The following is a 22,392-nucleotide window of genomic DNA, read 5'->3' on the forward strand; positions in this document are numbered from 1 at the left end:
GTGCGCCTGTCACCAACCGGCTCGAAGAGCTCGCCCCTCGCTGTGGCCGTTCAGTTAGGTTCGACGCTGCTACCGACTGCGTTTGAATCTTCGTGCTTTTCAGTTTTCGTGGAGGAGCACGATCAAACGTCGTATTTTTTGTGCGTGTGCATATAAGAGCGAAGTAGGAGTGATATGACCATCGTGTGACACTGGGATGCGGCGCTGAACAAAAACTCTTCAGTCGTGCATGTGTCCGGATGGTGTGTTCCTGAGTGGCCGGTGATACGATGGTCAAATGTGTTTGTGTTCACGTTTCCCAAAGTGGAGCTCACAAGCAGTCTTGGACGAAAGTTATTTGACGCAAGGCTTTCAACACAAGAATATATTTCAAGGTGAGTGACAGAAATTTAACCCCTTGTGTGCTGCATTGTGGAACTGACACGGTAGCTTATTAACTCTAGAAGTAGTTGAGAATTTATTGTTGCTAGCGTTTCTGAGGTAGCGTGGCGGCTGGTAGCATGAGTGAGATTCTAGCAGAATCGCAAACGTTACGAAGGCACAGAAGACCACAGGACAGGCGAGAAAGAAGACCACAGGACAGGCGCCTCTCCTGTGGTCTTCTTTCTGTCTCTTCGTCAAGTTCGCGCTCACTCAGTAAAGAAACATTCCAGTTGATGGAAACATTTAATGACAAAGAAGGGGAAGGTGTTCGGGTCCTCAGTCCAGGATTCCGTTCGTAAAGGCGAAATGATTGACGTTCGAGAGAAATGGTTGGTGGCGCTAATGATGTTCCAACAGGACAATACAGGTACTATAGGGGACAAAAGTGGTATACTCCACGCGGCGGTAGCAGGAGCAACGAAAAACTACGCTGCAACGCCATCTACAGGCGGCATCTCGGACCCAGATAGCCAATCTGTGACCTTTATTATCAGCAGGCATGCCGCTTGGCTCGTTTAATGTTTCAAAAATGCGCTGCTTCCACGACAAGTTAGCCACGCGCGCGTGGGCATTTGATCGCAGCATGACGGTGCGCGCGCCGGCTCAAGCCATATCTCGAACGCGCGTTGAAAAAAAGAAGACCCAAAATGAAAAGAGGGCCACCAGATTGCTACCGCTGCGGCGCCGCTCGGCATTTTGGCGAGGAAAGGCACGAAACATTGAAACGAGTCAAGCGACATGCCTGCTGATAATAAAGGTCACAGATTGGCTGTCTGGGTCCGAGATGGCACCTGTAGATGATCTTGCAACGCACTTTTCCGTTGCTCCGGCTCCCGCCGCGTGGAATATACCACTTTTGTCCCCGACAGTACATTCGGGAAAAATGTTAAACTCTCAAAATGGATGAAAGCAGATAATTCATCAATTAATATCATACTGCTAATGTGCATTTATTCTGAAGCGCCGAGGAAGAGAACGTGTACGTGGCAGCGATGGTGTCGGCAGCCTTTCTTGCCATATAATACATACCAAAACTCGAGGAGGCCTAGTAGTAATACAAATGTAACAAAAATGTAGCATGCAGTACTATAGTGGGAAAAAGTGAGGGACCCCTATCAGCGCGATGCCGGTCCATGCCAAACTGCAAGCGAGCGCCGCCCGACGAAGTATACTTCTGGCGTCGGCGCGCTGCCGAGCGCCTATCTCGAGCAGAGCTTCGTCAGGTGGTGCCCGCATGCCGTTTGGCCCGGTTCGGCACTCGCTCGCAGGGGTCTCTTAATTTTGCTCACCACGCTCACCATAGTACCGTCATAGTAGCGGCGCAGCCTTAAGTCACAGGCGGGGACAGCGCTCAGCTACGAGGTGCCGATTGGGAACGGCAAGAGTTGCCTCCATTGTGCAGATCTCGCACCAAGCGCGGAGAGCTTAGAGACGACCCATCAGAGGGGAATCCGCGCTCTAACCTTTGAAGGGAAGGTTTCGAATCTGTCAGGAAGAAAACAGATTGAGCCGGACCACACCTCAGCCGCCGAAAGGCTACTTCAATGGCACGCTTTCATCTGTTGTGGAAGGCAATGTCTCAGACATTTGCAGAAATTTCCTGGTTTGCAAACGCCTGAGCTATTGCACTATTTTGGAGGGGCTTTCATGCTCAACAGGGAGCTTATTCGACATGCCTTACCCTTTGCGTATTGCATGAACTGATGTGAAGAGAACTGTCTCTGCAGCTTCTGCTATGTTCGAAGCCGAATTAGACAGCTGTCAGCCGATCGAGTACGGACGTGTACAGTCATGGTCAAAAGTTTGTGGGATGCGGATTCGAGAAAAAGATTGCTCTGCCTCGCTGGCCAGTCCGATGGTATTCTTCTAGCGCATTTAGCACGAATGCCTTCCCATGCTTCTAATCATTTCATGGACCTGCTGAAACCGCTGAACCTGACCACGCCGCAGTAAATTATTTTCCACAGTCTGCATCTCGCATACGTTTGTCCATGACTGCAATGGCGGTTGATAAAATGAGAACAGTAGTAGTAGTAGATGCGCCATCATGCCACGAGACGCCATCACGCATCTGATGCAGCACTAGGTGCTTGAAACTGAAACATATTATAAGAGATATCGGCAACCAGAGAATGCACTTCCAGCTCCTAAAATATCTTCTACTTTGCACTTCACTGCCGACCACTATGCAGTGAAGTAGACCTTGATTATGAAATGCTTTTATTTTCTGTATTTTTAATCACGACTAGTTATTGCGGGCGACTGGCTTTGTTGACAGTTTAGCTCGGGAACCAAGGTGTCCTCATTGCCACGTGCCTAGCACCGCGCGGTCTCCGCGCTTGGCCGGAAACACGACGACGATGTGGGCGTTGACGCGCGAGGTTTTGGTTTTTGGTGTCTGAGGAAAGGAAATGACGCAGTATCTGTCTCGCATATCTCGGCGGACACCCGAACCGTGCCGTAAGGGAAGGGAGGAATGTGAGAGTGAAAGAAGAAAGGAAGAAAGAGGTGCCATAGTGGAGGGCTTCAGAATAATGACGACCACCTGAGGATCTTTAACGTGCACTGACATCGCACAGCACACGGGCGCCTTTTGCATTTCGCCTCCATCGAAACGGGGCCGCTGCGGCGGGTTTAGAACCCACGAACTCCGGCGCGTGAGGAGTGCTTTTTCCCTTTTCAGCTCTTGCCATAATTGCATTAGAACCACCGGTGTTGCACTCCCGCGTGCTTTTCATCTGCATTTGTTTATTTGTTTATTTATTACTATTTTATTTCTCCTTTAGGCCTCGTAAATGTACAGGTGAATAGCGATCTATGCCTCCCGGTTCTTTTCCGATCCCCCAGTGTGGGCATGTGCCATCTTTTGCAAGGCAAACAACAACAACGACAACGCTCTGTACATGATTTGATTTGATTTGATTTATTTTCCATTTAAATGAAATGGTGGAAACTGAGGCAAAAGCTGCATAAAGCAGCTTGAAAAGCCCTCAGTCCCAGTATATTGGCAGCAGCAGAGGAAACACATGCACAGTTTCTTACAACACTTAACAGATAAAGTGAGTCACCTTATTAAGTTAAACAACCTGCTAAATTTAACACTTGATAAATTTAAACAACAATTTGATCGCACACACATTTGAAGATATGATTTTGTGGGTGTTCCACAAACATGTGTAACAAAACACATACATACAGAAACCTTGGCAGAAACTGCTCAGGAGGAAAAAAATAATTAAATGAAATTATGTAGTTTGAGCGCAAGAGTTTATAAGTTTCTTAAAGTCAGTTAGTGAGAGATTACAGATGTTTATGCCTTGTGCGAGGTATGAATTCAGTAGCCTCGGAAGTGTATTACACAGCATGTGATGTCCACAGTTCGTTCGAGAAAGAGGAACATTGTAGATTTCTGGAGAGCGAGTGATGTACGCTGGAACGTTTTCATGCAGATTTGCAATTTCTCTTAGTGTTGTGCTGTTCTGCCTAGAGGCAAAATAGAATTTTCTCAACAGCATGCATTTGTATAAGAGGTATACTTGCGTTATGTTATGCTGTTTAAACAAGCGATCTGAGTTCTCCTTATAGGAAACGTTAGCTATGATTCGCAGATTTTTTTTCTGCATTAGGAAGAGTTTAGTTAGGTTTGCATCAGTGGTGGTTGCCCAGACAAGATGACAGGTGAGTTCCTTTATTGTGTCGCGTCTTCTTCGCGCAATTACGTTCCCATTCAAAGATGAACCAACTCGCCAAAACAAGAGTATTACTTACACTGGATCGGTGATTACAACAGACCCCATACTTGGGTTCTTCCCGATGTCTGCCTGCGTGGCTCCCTCATGAGCTGTGACAGTATTAAAGAGGCACGCCTACAGTTCAATAGAGAGAAAAGTTAATCGAGATAAAGATTGTGCGGGCTTTACAGGGAGGCCCATTCGAAGCTTGAATGAAATTCGAGCAGGAAATTTTTGGTCTCATGTTCTCGACATAAGCGTACTTTTATATGTATCGCCACATGGAAGTCGTCTATGACAGGAAAATAACTTACAATTATATTTCTTCATTCGTGTTGTTTCTGTTCGCTCGAAGCGGCCGAACGGTGGCTACACAGGACGTCAGAGTTGACTTCAGCTTATGTGTGTCACAGTAAAGGTGTTGTATAATCGCTGATTTTTGGTTTTAAATTCACCATGTCTTGCGCACCAGCCGGTCCCAAGAGCTGGAATGACAGAAAAAAAAAGCACCTCCTTTATCGTCGTTTTTACTGGACTTATGTGACCTGGACTCAACTTTGACGTCATATATCGAACGTACGGCTGTTGAAACCAAAACTGAAACAACGACAGAGAAGAGATTGCTAGTAATATGTTCATTGGCCTAGGGAGAATTAGTGTTAGAATTAGTTAGAATTAGGGAGAGGAGTGTTTACTAAATTTCGAGCATTTTTACAAAGAATACACAAACAGTATGGTGTTTGTACCCCTCTAAAAGTTAATTATAATCAACCGAAACTTGAAGTCTGCTTGGAGAGCAGATCTTCCTTTCTGCTTTTTCAAGGCTGAGCGCATTTGGGGAATAAAATTCGTATTTTCTTGCTGGGATCTCGCTTGAGTGGTTATCGGCATTTAAATTCTGAGAAAGAATGCGAAGTCACAATGTAAATGCAGCGTTAAGTCGAAGTTAAAACGCAGTCTGTCCGCGACAAGTTGGAAGTCTTTAGCATCAAACAAATGACATTAAACAAGCTGGAAATGTAGTCTCGGTTCGTTTTACGTGTTGTTTCTGACTCACGCAAAACACATGCTTACGTTCAGATGCGAGATGGCACTTGTTATCTGAACACAGTCTGTATTGGAATTCTTTCCGCTGTTCTTTCATCGGCTTGTTGGTTTCCATGTAGCAGATAAGTGTTTCTTTCGACGTAAAGCGCTCAGCGTCCGCACCTTTAGGAGCTGTTCTGGTGAGAAAACCGTTATCATAAAAAGCACCTTCAGACCTGTTGCTCACGTTCTGTTCATCTCGAGAGCTTTTCGAAACTTCGAAGACGAGCACCTCTCGAGTGGCCAGAGAGCCGTTTTTAAGCGAGTTTCGAAACATACAAGTTCGTAATCTTTTGGTTTAAAATATATATCTATTATGGATGCTGGACGGGAGCCGGCCGTTCCCTGAAATAGCCTGTTCACTTTTGCTTTTCAGTCGAAGAAAAGAGCATTGCTCGTTCGTCTGCTCTTGGCGTTTCATTCTTCCTCAATTTTTTTCTTGGTTCTGTGTTCGCAGGAACAATTTCTTTTTTTTTTTTCACCATTTCACAACACCGTGCAAAGTCGTGGGTCGTTCCGGTAAGTAACAACCCAAGACGGGCCGTAATCCGCACTCTGGCCTCCCTCTCAAGGTATTCACTTTGACCCGGAAAAGAAGACACACATATGCAGCAAAACAAAATCAAAAGATAAAAATGTTCAGGTGCTAAAGAAATGGAAAGAATACAAACGAGGGCAGGGGTTCGTATCCCGTAGAAGCATAAAAATAATCGCTGAACTGGGCGCTGCCCATCAGTGACTCCTCTCTCTTTTGCTGGCCTGCTCTCCTCTCCATGCCTTAATCTCAGGGACGACTCTTCGACACGTTCAGTTGTTTAATCCGGATTTACGGTAATCCGAGAGCCAAGTCTCCGGGCCTGGGATTAACTGCGCTACACGACGCTATACCGCCGTCCTTTCGATCGCTTTAACGCTTTCCTTGAGTGCCCTGTCTTGTTTTTTTCTTTTTTTGCAAACTCTCTCCCCCGTGTGTCTTTGTGTCTGCCCTTTTGTTTTCCCAAGATGAGCCCTTATTACTTCCTCATTTAATCTTTTCCCAGCTTCTAGCTGTTGCCCCTAGTGGCCGAGAAGGTGCATCGGCCAGCGCCCTCTTGTGCGCTCACGTTTAATTACGCTTTTCCTGATTTAATTGCTCGCTACACTCAGCCCGCGTATGTTTGCCTCGACACGACGGTCTTTTATTCGCTTGCTCTGGGTACTGGCTGGCGGAAGAACACGTTCTTTTTGCTGTCGTTTATTTTTCCTTTCTGTTCTCGGCACCTGCATGGTTCCTTCTGGTCTCGTACAGCGATCGTCCGACCTAGCTGCGCCATTGAACTAATCAGGCTAGCGTTGCACGCTCTAGTGCCCTGGCCATTTAGTAATGGACGTCTGGCTCACGTGTGCGTTGGAGTTCTCGTCTTTAATCCGGTTTCTTCGCTGTCTGATATGGGACCCTGATGGAGCGACGATGAGACGACGTCCCTAAGCTGTCTCGTTGAGAACGTGGACAGTGTTGTAGCGGGAGGGCACGGCGCTGCCGAAAAAGCCTCGGATCTAAACTGGGCATGCGCAGAATCATTTTTTATGTTTCAAATTTCTGCAGAACCGCAACTGCAGACTCGGCACAGACGTACCCAATTACCCTCAAAATTACTATTCTTGCTCCGCTATGGCTATTTTAGGAGACCCCATGCGATGCACACGCAAGGGAAGTGGACACTGGGGCTACTGAATTATAGCCGTGACCCAGGCATCGATGCCAGACGTCGGGAACTCCCAAGTTGTCCTTGTCGTGTTGATAAGAAACGGCGGAAGGCAACAGGTTGCTCCGGGGACGTCGAGAAGTCTTGAGCTGATGAATGGTTAAAAAGGTTTCGGCATGCTTGCAAACCGTTCGTCTCGACAATAGGCGGAAGGGCATTGTTGCGGGCTGCTTTAGAGAACAAGTGGCAGAATGAAAAGAGGTCGGGTTTGCCAATTAGAACTACACCGTCGACTGCCGTCCGTGCGAATGTGAAATTGCTGTGCTGATTGATAGACGTCCGCGCATAGACGTATGCGCTTTGCCGATGTTTGGGGAGTTGCTTGGAAGGCAATTGTGGACCCGAATGCTGGACTCATCCACTTCCTTAGCCATGTCTGGTCTCTATGCTTCTGCATCCTTTCGCCTTATCACCCCCTCCCGTAGACCTCGTCAATGTTCATTGAAATTGGAGCAGTTGTGGTGTTCCTGTTCTCCTGAGATCCTCTTCCTGACAACTCCTGGCGTGCTGCCTAGATTGGGACTTGAGGCGCGTCGCTGTGAAGATGCTCGTCACCCCATGAAAGAGCCAGTACATCATGGTTCATTTGGGAGTGAACACAACCAAATGAAGGGCCGAAAAAGGTGCGAAGTAGAGATGTTTATCTTTGTGATGTTTTTTCTTCCTCCGACATTCGTTTGCTTTCGCTGTGATCAAAACATTTCGTCTCTGTATGTGTTTCTCATAAAACCGATGGTGTAGTGGCCCTCTAGATGCATTTGCAGTGGCTGTCAGCTCAGCGATGCACCGGGACAGCGTGACCCACAAATACTGTACAACATGAACTGGTGGGCGAGTTGGTCTGACATATCTAGTGAAGCAGCGCTACGGCACAGGGCCAAAAGGGAAGATAGGGACGAACACAGCGCTGACGCTTTCTTCCCTTTCACACAGCGCTTTCTTCCCTTTTGGCCCTGCGCCGTAGCACTGCTTCACTAGATATGTCAGACCAACTCGCCCACCAGTTCATGTTGTACAACTTTATTTCTTGTACAAGGGGCCTTATCTTTTCGTCTTCTGTTGTTGAACCGTCCCGTTTCATCCCAGCTATTGCTAATGCATCATGCAAATCGCGAATGCTCGGTTAAAGAAATCAGCGCTGTGTTCGTCCCTTTCTTCCCTGTTGCCCCTGTGCCGTAGCGCTGCTTCACTAGAGATACCACAAATACTGGTCGTGTGTACTTCCTGCACCGTATAAAGCGAGCTAGCACTGACTGCCACCATTCTGAGAGCTCCTGGAGAAGAGGGAAATGGTACGACTTTGAATATTCTAACTATATATTGCTAAAGTTGCTGTTAAAGAGCTTTCTACGGCTCGCACCTGTACTTACGTTGTCCAGTATTTTGGGCAAATTTTTAATTGCCGTGTCTTCACTGCATGTCTGCGGAAAGTCTAGATGCATGGCGAGGTCATTACGTCGGCGGGCTAAATTTTTTGCCATGCGTGGTCACACCACATGGTGTACGGTTACGCATGTTTTGTTTAATTCAGTTCATTTTAATCAGTTATACTGCACTCAACTAATTTCATTGATTCAGTGACTCAAATATATTGAATTCATTCAGTTTAGTGAAGTCATCATGAATGAAGTTCAAGTTGCGACTGCACAAAAAGCGATGCACAGAATTCCGGGGGCCAAAAAAGGAAGAGTTGATGCAGTTTTTAAAGTAAGCATACCTGGCTTAATGGAATGGCGTTTTCTTTTAATCAACCAGTTCTTTTAGTGCGGTTCCATATGACCCCTTCACGTTCTCCGCAAATGGAGCCAATTCTCGTCGGGCCTTCTCGTCACGTGCTGTTTTGATACCCAAGCCGAAACTTTCAGCGCTGTTGACCATAGTAACGCGGTATAGAGGGGAAGCGCCCACGTGCTACGCGCTAAAACCGACGCTCGTAGTGGTGGCATTACCACGTCTTGAAAGTGCTCGCAAAAATGCAGTATTAATTACTACGAGGCTTAAGCCGCATAAGCCATACACTTTCTGCCTAGCACGTTTTCTTCGGGGAGGCGTTTTCTTCGAAGAAACGAAGAGAAAAAAAAACGAGAAAGAAAGAGAGAAGGAGGGATGAAGACATAAAGAGCCCAAGGCGTCACCAGGCCCGCAGGGGAGGCATATACAGTCGGGCGTTTCGAAATGCCTCTCACGTTCGCGGCGTTGTCCCCGTTAGCTGAGCCACCGGTTCCCAGCTGTAGTGCTCTGAACATCGCCCCAAGCCGCTTCTGACGCCTTTCCAACATTTCCCTTCCCTCTCCTTCCCGGTCCCTTTCCACCGTCGCCACTTTTGCAACGCGCCCGAGAAAGTAGTCAGTTCACGAGACTTCTCGCAAAACTCCGTGCGCTCGCGCCGCTATGAATACCGAGCGAGAGCGACTTGTCAATTCAATTAGGAACGGCTCCCCGGCGTCGCTGCCTTTGCGGTGTTTTCTTGATGGCTGGCTGGTCTACTGATTAAGCGAGCATCAACGCGGCAACCTGACGGGTTGCCGCGTGGAAAGGTATACACTCGAGGCGCGTGTCAAAAACTGCGCGGGCTTTTAGTCGAGGCGTCGTCGCCTTGTTTGCCACCGCTGCTGCGTTAAGTGTTTGGGGGGTTTCAGAGAGTTTACTACCACCGGCGCTTCGTGGTCCGTTGACTTCACGAGTTGGGCGGCGTTCGTGTCGCAGGTTGTGTCCCGCACAGTCAAAATAAATGCGAAGGTCCCCACTTTACGCTTAATATTCTTGGATTAAAGTTTATATCTCGTAGAAGGCTGAAAAAAAAAACAGTGAAGATAGCTGGCCCCTTGGTTCCTCTAGCGTTTATAGTCACAATAAGGAGATGTTTATACCTCACCTCCGGCCGACTCGAGGCTGGTCATCTTCGTTTTGACTGCGACTTTGCGCTCAGTAAGGCTAACGCCTGTTGACAGGTGTCACGGTGTTGACACCTGCTCGTAACGCTCGAGCGCTTTCGCACTTTTGATAGTCTGCCACGGATGAGTGGCTGGTGATTGTGTTTCTGTTTTGGGAGCATTGTGAAGAGGTGTTTATAGTGCGAGGAATGTGCTTGCACGGACATGAGACATGAGACTTTTGTGCAGCGTGCTTACTGGAGGCGTCCCGAGGCCGTCCCTCCACTGTTCGACCCGCTGCATGTTTGTGGTTCCCGCATGCGTGCCTCATTCAGAGCACGACGCTCCGCCTCGGATATATCCATGACCCTTCCGCAAAGCCAGTGGCGTGCCACATCGTGGTTGGCGGCTTTATCATAGCTGCGGCTTGTGCCACTGCGCTGTATGCCATGCCTTCCAGTCATTGAGAGGCGTTTGCACAAGAGACGCTTAAGATGTTTGGCGTTGTCTTACTGCGACCTCGCGCCTTACCTGATGGCGACGGAGTTGGCGAGAGGCACGGGCTATGCTCACGGGGTGGTCACATGATGGAGGCTGGGGAACCCAAGATGTTGACCGTGGTCGCTCAACGTACCGTCTTTGTCAAAAGTAACCAGGCTGCATGGTTTGCTTCTAGCTTGTATAGTGGAGCCCTTGTGGCTTTCCAAAAACTTGAAAGGTGTTTGAAGGTAAAAAGACCCAACGTCCTTACCTTTAACGACTATTTCAGCTTCAAGGAAGCTGTAAGGGCTCCACTGTACGAGCTAAAAGCAAACCATGCAGCCTGGTTACTTTTGACAAAGACTGTACATGCGGGGGAACTTCGCTGTTACAGCTGTCTGTGTAAAAAAAAAAAGTAACTGTCACTCGGGGAGAAAAAAGTCTGTGTCTATGTGTATGTGTACATACACACGCACAGGTGCGCACGCACACACATGTACGCACGCACGCACGCACGCACGCACACGCACACACACTTCTTTCGCTTGGACTCTTGAAGTCTTGATCCGACGCGAAAAAAAGGATTCCCGGAACCGTCTTTGTATGCTCAAAGACACCGACTTAAACGCTGAACAGGCCTGCTGAGGCGGTCGTATTTAAACAAAAATATCCCATCCGAAACATTTTATTTATCGACTTATGCTGTGTGCACGTCTGCAGTGCGCACCGCTCCTTTGTGCATGAAGGATAGTCGAGCAAACAAAGCTGGATGCTGTAGGCTTTAGAATGTCATTTGTTGGCGCATAACCGCAGCAGTTCAGGCTCAATTTTTTTGTTTTTCAAGTTACGGGATCGAACCGGTACAACTTCGATCGGCTGGTGTGCAAATAGGCTTGGCTACGCAGGCCGTTTACGTGTCGCGATGTGTGCGATGTGGTAGTTCACGCGCCTGCTTTCTTTGATTTGCAGTACTTAAAAAATTGTGTTCACGGCTAACTTTTGGGTCCTTCGAGTTGTTTCGTTGACACCTCTTGTAGTGCCTATGCTAGCGCTATTTAGTAATAGCAAAAGTTGAGAGTTGTGCATATTGGGCTCTCTCTGGCATTTTTATTTGCTTCGTGCTTAGCGTATTGTTCGCTCTGGAGTTTCAAGAAGTAATAAGCAATTAGGCGATATAAGAAATTCGTGCTATTCGAGGTCTTCTTGCTAGAAAGAACCGTTTTAGGCGATTCCTTCGAGCGACCGTACTTGAACTAATTAAGTTATAGGACTGAACCGTCGTGAAGTAAAGTTTAAGCGGCAGGTTTTTGTTTGTGCCAATGACTCAACTGGACAGTGAGGCATTGTGCATAATGAAGGGCTTCGGCCAAGCATCGACTGTCTGAGGTTGTTTAGTGAGACTGAAAAAGTAGCAATAATAAAATGTGCTGCAGCAACGGTGCAATCAAGCCAGGTTAATGAAAGCTGGCACAAATGATCTACAGAAGCAGTAGTTACGAAAAGACCATTAAATTTTGTGAAGAAAATTTTCGCAAATGATTTATAATTTAATTTTTTATACATTGGAAGCATTTTATCAAAAATGCCTCTTCATACAGCGCTGAAATTAAACGTACTGTAGTGAATTACAATTAACGCGCCTTAACTATTATGAATGCGCCTCAGGTTGCCTCGATGGCAGACGAAGAAGTTGACGACGAAGTGTGCCGGCGCGCGCGGCTCCAGCTCTCTGGCTGTGTAGACTGACTGTGATTTAGCTGCCGTCCGCTCAGCTGTTTGGCGAACTGTATAGCTGAGGTCACTAGTACGCGAACCCCCTTTCATTTGGTGGAGGTTGCGGTCGTCTGACGCCCTGGACCTTCGCAGCCGTCTTCTTCCGCCGCTCACAATGCCTAAGGACTCCGTGCCCAGTCCTGCACCACCCACCCCGACCGTTCTGTGCGCTGGAGCGCTGCGGCAGCGTGATCCCGCTTTCTTCAGTGGCACCGGCGACGATGACGTCGAGGATTGGCTGGCATCGTACGAACGGGTGAGCACCCATAACAAGTGGGACGATGCACTCAAACTTAACAACGTCATCTTCTACCTTTCGGACGTTGCGAACCTATGGTTCAGAAACCACGAATCCGACATCCCCACGTGGTCAGCTTTCAAGTCCAATTTTTCTGATGTATTTGGCAGGCCTGCGGTGCGCAAGCTGCGCGCGGAACAACGCCTGCGGAGTCGGGCGCAGCTGCCTGGTGAAAATTTCACCAGCTACATAGAGGACGTTGTGAACCTGTGCACACGAGTTGATGCCTCTATGTCTGAGCGCGCCAAGATTGAGAACATCTTGAAAGGAATCGACGACGATGCGTTCCAGATGCTTCTGGCACGCAATCCCACCACAGTCGCCGAAGTCATTACTCATTGCCAGAACTTTGACGAACTTCGGAAGCGACGCATCCTCACCCGTTCTCCGCTCTCGCAGCAGGAATCGCTTGCTTCCCTCACATCTGACACCGACCCGGCGCAACTGTCACCGCAGATAAAGCAGTTTGTTCGGGAGGAAGTCGCGCGTCAGCTCTTGTTGATGCCCTCCAGTCACGACGCTGCGACTCCTCTGGTGGCGCCATTGCAGGAGGTCATCCGCCATGAAGTTGCCGAGGCTATTCCTACTGCACATCCAGTCCCTTCGGTTGCTCCCTTAACCTACGCCGAGGCTCAGTATCCCCAACCATCTCCTATACCCGCCCGGATGACCTACGCAGAAGCGGCGGCGCGCTCCGTGCCCCTGACTGTTCCACCTCGTCAGCCCGTCCTGCGCCCCGCCCCGTCTCTACGACCAGCCCCGGTTTCTTCGCCGTCTCCGCAGCGGCTTTACAACCCTTGGCGCACATCGGATAACCGACCCATTTGTTACTCCTGTGGGTACGCGGGACATGTCGCCCGCCACTGTCGCCGTCGCATGGTGGCATCGCCGACCATCTCAACCCCTGTGCATCCATCCCAGATGTTTTATTCGGCTTCTCCATCCTCGCCGCTAGACGCGTACGCCCCCGACCGTCGTGCTTACGAGAGCCGACGTTCTCCATCACCGCGCCGTCGCTCACTGTCACCAATGCGCCGTCGCCCTCCCTCCGCTGAAGAGGGAAACTAAGATCCGCAGTTCCGGAGGCAAGAACTGCGCGCTGTTCGAAAAGCTCAAGGCCTCCGTTTTCCCCACGCAACGTTCTTCAGGTCATCGTGGACGGACTGCCGGTACATGCGCTTATCGACACGGGTGCCTCAGTATCAGTGATTCACGAAAAACTCTGCCGCCGCTTGCGCAAAGTCACGACGCCATTTACGGGTCTCTCGCTCCGCACCGCTAGTGAACAATGCATTGCCCCTCTCGCCTCGTGCACAGCGCGAGTCATCATTGAAGATATATTGTATTCAGTCGAATTGTTGGTGCTGTCCTCATGCTCACATGACATAATTCTCGGGTGGGACTTTCTGTCACACAACAACGCCGTCATCGATTGCGCCCGCGCTGAAGTTGAATTTTCCCCTTTGTTTGACGAGCTTACTACTGAAACCTCTGCCCCCTTGCCACTCAAGGTCACTATCGCTGAAGATGTTGAAGTAGCGCCGGGAGCATCTGCCCTTGTTTCCCTGTCGTGCCGTGCCGCGTCGGATGACACCGTTTTATTTACGCCGTCTGCTTCCTTTGTACGCCGGAAGAACCTGCCGCTACCTTCTGCTGTCCTCGATGTTCGGCGGGGTGTCACGAAGATGCTGCTCTACAATCCATCCTCGTGTGCCCTTACCCTGCTACCTGGTGAGTCCCCTGGCTGCATTCAACCTGTCTGCCTTCTCTCTGCCCTTAATGTCCACGAGGCAGCCAGCGGTCCCTCTCTAAACGCCATGCATTCCGCGCTCGCTACTGAACCTGAGCCTGACGAACTTTTCCGCGCCGCCATCGACGATACTCTTCCGTCCACCTACCGTCAGCAGCTTTCAGCCCTTCTCCACTCTTTCCGCTTCGCTTTCGATGCAGCCCATCAGCCTTTAGGCCGTACATCAACCGTGGCTCATCGCATTGAGACCGGCTCCCACCCGCCTTTTCGGCAGCGCCCCTATCGCGTGTCTGCGGCTGAGCGTCAAGTGATAAGTGAGCACGTTGAAGACATGCTGCACCGTGGCGTCATCCGTCCCTCTCACAGCCCTTGGTCTTCTCCGGTGGTGCTGGTCAAGAAGAAAGACGGTTCTATCAGATTTTGTGTCGATTACCGGCGACTGAACAAAATTACCCACAAAGACAATTATCCGCTTCCCCGCATCGATGACGCTCTTGACTGTCTCCAAGGCGCCGAATACTTCTCCTCTCTTGACTTGCGTTCGGGCTACTGGCAGGTCCCGATGGCTGCCGCTGACCGTGAGAAGACCGCATTCGTTACCCCCGACGGCCTTTACGAGTTCACCGTTATGCCATTCGGCCTGTGCAACGCGCCCGCTACATTCGAAAGAATGATGGATAACGTCTTACGGAAGCTGAAGTGGCATACGTGCCTCTGTTACTTGGACGATATCGTTGTCTTTTCGGTAGATTTTTCCACTCACCTCACGCGCCTGCACCAGGTTCTGACTTGCCTCACCGACGCCGGCCTACAGCTTAATCTGAAGAAGTGCCACTTCGGCGCCCGGCAGCTAACCATCTTGGGTCACATTGTATCTAAGGAAGGCGTTCTCCCCGACCCGGCCAAACTTCGCGCTGTTGCGGAGTTTCCCAAGCCGACAACAATGAAGCAGCTTCGGAGCTTTATTGGTCTGTGCTCCTATTTTCGGCGCTTCGTCCGCAATTTTGCGTCGATCATTGCGCCACTCACGAAACTGCTTGGAACAGACAACCACCTGTCCGCTTGGTCCCCCGAATGCGAAGACGCGTTCACCACACTGCGCCGTCTTCTTACCTCGCCGCCCATACTTCGCCACTACGATCCGAGAGCCCCTACCGAGGTGCATACTGACGCAAGTGGCGTCGGCCTCGGGGCTGTCCTGACTCAGCGGAAAGATGGTTATGAGGAATACGTCGTGGCGTATGCGAGTCGGGTGCTCAGCAAGGCTGAATGCAACTATTCCGTCACGGAGAAGGAATGTTTAGCGATCGTCTGGGCACTCATGAAATTTCGACCCTATCTGTACGGCCGCCAGTTTGATGTCGTCACGGACCATCACGCGCTTTGCTGGTTGTCGTCTCTTAAAGACCCGGCCGGCCGCCTCGCCAGGTGGGCTCTCCGCCTTCAGGAGTTCGACATCCGCGTTGTATATCGCTCTGGCCGTAGGCACATGGACGCCGACGCTCTATCTCGATCTCCTCTGCCCACCGCCGCTGCATGCTCATCCGTGCCTGAACCCGTCCTCTCGCCTCTTACCGCCTCTGATATGCTTGCGGAACAGCGCAAAGACCCGTGGCTTGCGTCGATCATCGACGTCGTGACCAACGCTCACACTGCTGTGCCTTCGCGCACTCTACGCCGCCAGGCACCACATTTTGCGTTCCGTGATGGCCTGCTCTACCGCCGTAACTACACGCACGATGGTCGACGGTGGCTCCTCGCGATACCTCGCCATTTACGTTCTGAGATCTGTGCCTCGTTTCACGCTGACCCACAATGTGCCCACGCCGGTGTGTTGAAGACGTTTCAAAGAATATCTCAGCGTTATTATTGGCGGGGCATGTACGGGTACATTCGCCAATACGTCCGCTCCTGCATCGCCTGTCAGCGACGCAAGTCTCCCGCGCCACGTACGAGCGGCCCCTTGCAGCCATTGCCGTGCCCGGCTCGCCCATTCGATCGTGTTGGCGTCGACCTCTACGGCCCGCTGCCCTACACGTTATCTGGGAACCGCTGGATAATTGTTGGCGTCGACCACCTAACCCGATATGCAGAGACCGCCGCACTACCCGCTGCCACTGCTCGTGACGTTGCCCACTTCCTGCTGCACAATTTTGTTCTCCGCCATGGTGCGCCGCGCGAGTTGCTCAGTGATCGAGGCCGTGTCTTTCTTTCGGACGCGGTGGAAGCCCTCCTCAGAGAGTGTCGCATCATTCATCGGACCACCACTGCATACCACCCTCAAACTAACGGGCTGACTGAGCGCTTTAATCGCACTCTCGGCGATATGCTCACCATGTACGTCTCGTCAGATCAGTCTAACTGGGACTCTGTGCTGCCTTTTGTGACGTACGCATACAATACCGCCACCCAGTCAACCACCGGATTTTCCCCTTTCTACCTGTTGTATGGCCGTGAGCCGTCCTCCACAATGGACACGGTTTTGCCGTACACTCCGGACGCCTCCGAATGCACGCCCCTTTCCGAACTCGCCAAGCACGCCGAGGAATGTCGCCAACTGGCCCGTTCTTTCACCTCGGACTCCCAAGGTCGCCGAAAGCATGAACACGATGCCCATCAAACCGCGCACGCTTTCTCTCCAGGTTCATTAGTTTGGCTTTGGGTCCCCTCCACTACACCAGGACAGTCTTCGAAATTTCGCAGAGAACATCATGGCCCTTACCGCGTCGTCGAATCAACATCCCCTGTTAATTATATTGTAGAGCCGCTTACACCCTCTTCGGACTTGCGTCGTCGCGGCCGTGAGCTTGTCCATGTCAGTCGCCTCAAGACTTATTACGACCCCCTCCTCTTGCCAGCACCATAGGTCGCCAGGATGGCTCCTCTTCCATCCCGGGGCCATTGTAGTGAATTACAATTAACGCGCCTTAACTATTATGAATGCGCCTCAGGTTGCCTCGATGGCAGACGAAGAAGTTGACGACGAAGTGTGCCGGCGCGCGCGGCTCCAGCTCTCTGGCTGTGTAGACTGACTGTGATTTAGCTGCCGTCCGCTCAGCTGTTTGGCGAACTGTATAGCTGAGGTCACTAGTACGCGAACCCCCTTTCAGTACGTTTAAGTACATATATGTTCCAAACCTGGAAGTAGAATCGTAAGGTTAGGAACTACATTTTCTGTAATTTTTTTAATGCGAAGGGATTTTTTGCCTCATGAGCATCGCGGACAGGATGTGTCATCACGGGCTGTGGACAGGAAGAGTGGATAGAGCGTGTTCTCATGAACTGTCGATCATCCAGTAAGAGTGAAATTAAAATTTGTATTTATTGATAATGTTTTAATGGAGAGTTTACATTAACGAATTACTAACTGAAGTAATTGTTAAATAGTAAGACAATTGATTTCATTTATTTCTTCGATTAATTCACGAAATTGGTGGATTACTAGTAATTCCTCCAGAATTAAACGAACAAAAGTAATAATGCAATAAATGAATCAACAATTAATTGCGCTAATCAATCGATTTTAGCCACTTATTTGAAATTACTGAATATAAAACGATTACTAATTAATTATTATTTAAAAGTTTGATAATTAATTAGTTGGTTGGTTTTATGGGGTTTAACGTCCCAAAGCGACTCACGCTATGAGAGACGCCGTAGTGAAGGGCTCCGGAAATTCTGACCACCTGGGGTTCTTTAACGTGCACTGACATCGCACAGTACACGGGCCTCTAGAATTTCGCCTCCATCGAAATTCGACCGCCGCGTCGGATCGAACCCGCGTCTTTCGGGTCAGCAGCCGAGTGCCGTACGATTAATCAAGTAATTTTATTAATTGATTATCCAAATACATAATTACCACCAATTATTAACGGCCTTACTAAGTGACAGCATTTCCGCACATAAGGGGACTTAAGATAACCTTTAATTTTTTTATTTGTTTCATTTACTCACTTGACGATATGAAAACAAGTTCCAAATGTAGTGAAGGCCTCTCACGAATTTTTGCGTTTAAAAATCAATTGTACTTTCTGCATCACGCTTGGGACATGGATTTCTGCCGGTGAGGGCAAAAGCGACGATTATTCAACATGAACCCGCGTTATAGTTTCGAAACGACGAAAGCTCTCTGCGGACTTAAATGCCCACAGTCGCGGCGTTTACTTAACTGACCGCACTAAGTGACGCTGAACGAAAAAAAAAAGTACGTGGACAGGCAGTTCGCCCCCCGTAATCCATTTAAACGCTGCCGTTCCGAAGCCGGCAATCCGCGGCCAATCACCGTAATGGGGAAGCGATGAAAATCCCGCCAACTAGGCTAAGTGCCGGCCTGCGCAGCAAACTGGCTTTGACTTAGAGAACGCAGGCGCTGATGCTCCGCCTCCCCCTCTAGTTTCCCTTTAAGCTACCTCTGTATGAGCAATAAGCAAGCGCAACAGCGTCGAGCATCGCGATCGTTCTTTTACCTTCGTCCTAGAAGCGAGTCCCCGTAATGGGGCGCTCGGTAAAGCGCCCTAATCCGTCTGGGGAATCCACCTTTCGTGCCGGATAGTCGCCTCTCTTTCGATGCTCCGATAGTTTATTAATGAGCGCACTTAATTTTGTGCCACAGCCGCGTGTGTTTGTAGTGCGTCTGAAGATGCCTTACTCTGGCAGCGTTTAGTGGTGGTGCGGTCGTTACATGCCTATTTTTTATCGCTGAGTAATGCACGACGAGAGCCCGGGGCTGTCATTGGGTCGGTCCCTGCACATCAGCTCGATTTTTCGTCTGCACTGTTATTGTATTCTGTCTGTTTAGGTAATCCGCCGCGTGTTTTAGTTCATTCCTTGGATTACTTAGCAAGACATTGTCACCAGCAACACCGAGGGTACTGTGGTGATCTCAATTAACTGTTAAACCTAATTCTCTGTGCTGTCTTCTAAAAACTGCTCGCAGACAGGCAGCGTGGATAATAAATTAGTGGTTTTAGAGGGAAGGAAATGGTGCAGTAACTGTCTGACTTCTCGATGGACACCTCAACCGCGCCATGACGCAAGGAAGGCGGGAGTGAAAGAGCGGCCGTAGTGGACGGTTCCGGAATAATTTCGGCCACCTTTAACGTGCACTGACCTCGCACAGCACATTAGAGTTATAAACAAGGGAGAGGAGAGTGTTCTACTACAGGATACCCTTTCTGACTGGTACTTTCCGATTCCTTCTTTAGTCGCATGCCGTACACCCTCTGCCGGTAGCCGCCGCGGTGGCTCAGTGGTTATGGTGCTTGGCTGCTTATGGTTATGGTGCTCGACCACATTTTCTGGACACCGACAACGCTGTGGGCTTTCGCTGCTGATGAGCTATGTAATGCTTTTTCATTAATAGATGCAGCGTGTCCGCCAAACTTCGTTAAACTTGATGCGGCGTCTGTGCTGGCTAAAAAAAGTTAAATGATGCTGGAAACTGTAATAATTCGGATGATCAACTCCAGCTGACCCACATTATGCTTTTGCAGTTGCATTTTTTTTTAATGCTGCTGCCAGGGATCCTTCAGTGTTTGACGACTGTGTTGTTGTTTCGGGGTGGCTACAGCTGGTGCTGTTTGGCGTGAGGAATGTGTTGGCACTGATGACTTGAGCATACAAAGTACTGCAGCGCGTTTGTGTACAGAGTTCCGAGAGCACTAGTGCGGCTACTGCTGCGCAGACGCGTAGACGTTTGTAGGACTTCTATGATATGGTAGCGCAAGAACTAAATATAAAGAATCCCGGCCTGCGCCACTTAAGTATACCGGCTTAAACCAAGCGAAAATTAAAGACAGGGGACAGCCTAACCAAAGTCAGTTCAATCCGAGTAGTTTAAAAATTGGAGTGACTGATAACATGATTTTCTTGAAGCGCTGGCTATTGAAATTAAATGCGTCACGCATTGGAGATACTGCAGATACCTGGCTTCGGGGTGTCTGCTCCTGGTTGGTCATCAAAGAGATTTTCAGATGGTTCAGAGGGTACTTGTTACTTTAGGTTCGTTGTTTTAATGCTGATCTATGTCCTAATGGATACAAGTGTTGTAGTTTTTTGCTGTGCTTAAGAATTATATTATTTGTTTGTACTTAAGCTATGGGATTTTTTTATATGGCTGTTTTTAAGTATTCTGCCTGTCTGGAGTGAATGGGGACGCTGGTGTGATCAGTGAGTGCATCTTTTGGTCATAAAGGGAGGCTGACGGCTTGGCGATGGAAGGAAATGCCGGTTCAAGTGGAAGTGCTGGTTATTGGGCTATGAAGATTGATTGCTGTGATGGGGAGCCTTCCTGGGGGAAGAATGATCTGCTCATGAATTGCGCCTGATGAGGCTCTGCGGCCTCTGTCGGTGCGGTCTGCGTTTGTTGTGGTGGTTTATTACTATAGGGTCGTGATTTTCTGCATTGGGTGAAGTTTGATACATTTGTGAAGTTACGGGTTAACTTGTCGGCACGTAATGAACGTGCCGTTATTGTTAAAGTAATGTTCCTTATTGGATGGTCCCCGGCCGCGGTGGTTGAATTTTGATGGAGGCGAAATTCGAGAGGCCCGTGTACTGTGCGGTGTCCAGTGCACGTTAAAAACCCCAGGTGTTCGAAATTTCCGGAGCCCTTCACTATACGGTGTCCCTTGTAGCCTGAGTCGCTTTGGGCTGTTAAACCCCCATAAACCATAAGCCATCTTTGGTGTTTCTTTAATAGTTAATTTATATTATCTTCATGTTGAAGAGCCCGCTTTATGTACTAGAGTCTTGAGTGTCTCAATTAAAAAAATTACAGGGACACCTACTTCCTTTATTTGTTGGCAATGCGATAGCATTAGCACCTGTTGATGCCTTTACAGAAAGTGACGTCACTTCCGGTTTGGTGATGTCACTGCCTTCAAGCCAGTTGGAAATGCTTAGGTTTCGCGACGTGACTTCCCTCCAGTCAATCGATGAATTTTGTGGCCGAGGACGCAGTTTGGCCTTTTGGTGCACCTCATTCTATCGCATTAATACATAATGTTGAAACTGTTTGTTGCGAAAGCAACACTACGCGAGTCGCCGAGCCATTTCGCCGAACTGAGGCAAGGCCATACTGCGCATGCGCGAGGAGCAGGGACGTCACACGGCGCACAGCTGGCGCGCCGCCGCCATCGCTGCGCGGGTGACTCAGAAGTGCCGCCGCCGCTCTCGCCAGTTGCTCATGCGCAGCAGCGGCGCATAGCTAGCGTGCCGGGGCCGCCGCCGCTGCCGCGCGCTCTCCATCGCCCCTCTCTCTCTCTATCCTCGTTGCTTTCGTAATCCTCCAGGTTTAACCTGAGCTAAACCACTGCCAATTTTCCTTTTTAGGGTGGGTGTTAGAGATCTGCGCTCAGCTATGCGCCCTCGTGCAGGATGACGTGCCATCAAGTTTTTTCAATGTGTCATCCTGAGCCCCATCGCGCGAGGCACTGGATGTGAGCACGGGGTAGGCACGTGATAACCGTTTTTACACATCGTTATTTTAGTTGTCTTCCGTTGCCAATGGAAGCCGTGAACTATTGTGTGCAAACAGTTTCTAGCTTTCTGAACACAATGTTTTAGCCACCTGTGAGCACACAAGCCGACAATTGATCTGCTGCTACTTCCCTCTCTACACTGCTTGTAGCTGTTGTAGCTTGTAGCTTCCTTTTCACCGACCATCCTAATCTAACGCTTAGCTTGAGGCTCGAAGAAAAAAGCAAACAGAAAGTTCGTTAAAGAGCTCGTATAAGCGCCCCATTAGCAAGTCGGAGGCTAGCAGTATACGCGACCTCTCGCTCCAAAGCCTAATTGCTTTCTGTTTGGCAGTTGAAGACTTCTAGTGCATCAGATGCCAGGATCAAGCTAGCTGGTTAACCACAGACTCCCGCTGAAACCAAGCCGTCAGCGCGATCGCAATGAAAGGCGCTCAATGAACTTGTTCCGAAAGCTGGGGGGAATGATCAACTCGAAATTACTGCTGTAAAACCACCAGAAAATGAGTCGGGGAAGTTGCAAGAAAGAGGAGAAAGGGGGAGGGGGCTGAGATGCTGCAGCTTGGGGATACCAGTGCTTGAGATACAACGCAATCCTTTCGCGCGGTATACAAAGCGTAGTGGGGATCATCGAGCGGCGACAGACCGGCGATTGGATCGGAGATGCGGCACAAGCCAAAGCCAAAGCCCGCCGGTGAGTCGCATTCGCAGCACGCGATCCAGTAAACGCAGACGAAGAAAGAAAGATGCGGGAG

The 22,392-nt window shown here is 49.5% G+C and overlaps 1 long non-coding RNA gene across 1 annotated transcript in view; it reads left to right on the plus strand.

Annotated features, from left to right (window-relative positions):
• LOC149365492 (uncharacterized) overlaps positions 1 to 22,392 on the plus strand; it is a 138,212-nt gene continuing 115,820 nt past the window's right edge. The window contains exon 1 of the long non-coding RNA XR_016282873.1: positions 1 to 374. This is a non-coding gene — a long non-coding RNA (uncharacterized LOC149365492). The remainder of the gene's footprint in view (positions 375 to 22,392) is intronic.

This window comes from Amblyomma mixtum, chromosome 1, assembly GCF_055824585.1.
Source record: "Amblyomma mixtum isolate Tamu chromosome 1, ASM5582458v1, whole genome shotgun sequence".
NCBI lineage: Eukaryota > Metazoa > Arthropoda > Arachnida > Ixodida > Ixodidae > Amblyomma > Amblyomma mixtum.